Source organism: Haplochromis burtoni, unplaced genomic scaffold (genome assembly GCF_018398535.1).
Source record: "Haplochromis burtoni strain Fernald_Lab_line unplaced genomic scaffold, NCSU_Asbu1 Contig_278, whole genome shotgun sequence".
Lineage (NCBI taxonomy): Eukaryota > Metazoa > Chordata > Actinopteri > Cichliformes > Cichlidae > Haplochromis > Haplochromis burtoni.
This window is the reverse complement of record NW_024582639.1, coordinates 14,172-15,494: the sequence shown is the minus strand read 5'-3', so window position 1 is coordinate 15,494 and position 1,323 is coordinate 14,172. Positions and strand designations below refer to the sequence as shown.

The window sequence follows — 1,323 nt, the reverse complement described above, 5'->3', positions numbered from 1 at the left end:
TGCTTGTACTAAGACTTACAAATTTAAGTAACACAGTGACAACATTTAACAATTTGACTCCAACATTGAGAACCTTTTGGAGCCTGCACTTTTTCACTTTTTTTTCAATTTGAGGAAAGAAGTTGAATTAGCACGTTTACTAGAGTATTTTTAAGACCAAAATGCGTAGTTCTACTTATATGAAGCATGTGTGTATTTCTTCCACCTCTGGCTTGCATTTGCATTTTACACAGCTTCCCAAGTGTTTCAGAATTGGGCTTGTATAATAAGAGTAAAACACTAACAGAGCTTGACTGTTTTTTTTCTGTAATAAAAAACATGATGTTACTTTTTTGTGGTTTCACAGTGACATAAGTTACATTTGATCAAAATATTTGTTTTACTGCATGGCTTCTCCCTTTTCATTTGTAAGTACAAAGGTAGTTACTCACCTTTCTTCAAATGTGTACCAGATAAAAGCGCTCAGCAGACACCCCAAACAGAGGAGATTGGCCACCATCGAGAGCTGTTTCCTCATGTCGCTCCAGTGGTTCACATTTCACAGCACTCAATTTCATTTCACCTTATATATTTTTCCGGGTACTTCCTGTCTGTCTGGTTTGGCTGCCTGTTGCTGCTGTTCCTCGTTTCCATGTTTGTGTGTATGTTTGGGTGTGTGTGTTAGTGATGTGTGGAGCCAGGTCTTTGACGTAAACGACGCGAGCCGGCTCCTTATTGGGAGCTGTGGGTTTTTGTTTTCTTTCTCTCACCCTCTCTCTTGCACTTTTTTCCGTGTCAATCCGCACGCGAGCCTTGTGCTTTGCGCTGGGAAGAGGGGGGAGGGGGGTAGTTACACTGGCAGTAGCATAGAAACAAAGGAAAAGAGAGCCAGGGACAACAATGTCACATTAGAAAGGTATAGTAATCATCCACTAGTGATGGGATTTCCGGCTCTTTCGGCTCGGCTCACTAAAAAGAGCCGGCTCTTCCGGCTCCGAACCGGCTCTTCAGGTTGTTTTGTTGCTTTAATTGTGTGAATGCTGTAGGCATTCACACTATTGAGTTCCTGTTTCTCTTTATTCTCTATTCTTCAAGTTGCTTCCGTACGTTTTTTGCTGTTTAACTACTTCCACAATTTTTGTGCTATTTTCACCGTTCAAATTTTAAACTATTCTGCTATTTCTGCTAAAGTGTGCTATGATTTTTGGTATTTTCTGCTATTATACTTTTTAAATTATTAAGCTTTTTTCCTTTCATTTGTCCCATTGAAATGAATGGAAAGCTTCCAAATTTCTGCTAAAACTTGCTTGTTTTTGAAACTTAACTACTTCCTCATACTTTCAC

At 39.5% G+C, this 1,323-nt stretch overlaps 1 protein-coding gene across 1 annotated transcript in view; it reads right to left on the bottom strand.

Annotated features, from left to right (window-relative positions):
* LOC102301333 (alpha-N-acetylgalactosaminide alpha-2,6-sialyltransferase 1) overlaps positions 1–1,323 on the bottom strand; it is a 17,287-nt gene that overhangs the window by 2,621 nt on the left and 13,343 nt on the right. The window lies entirely within an intron of this gene.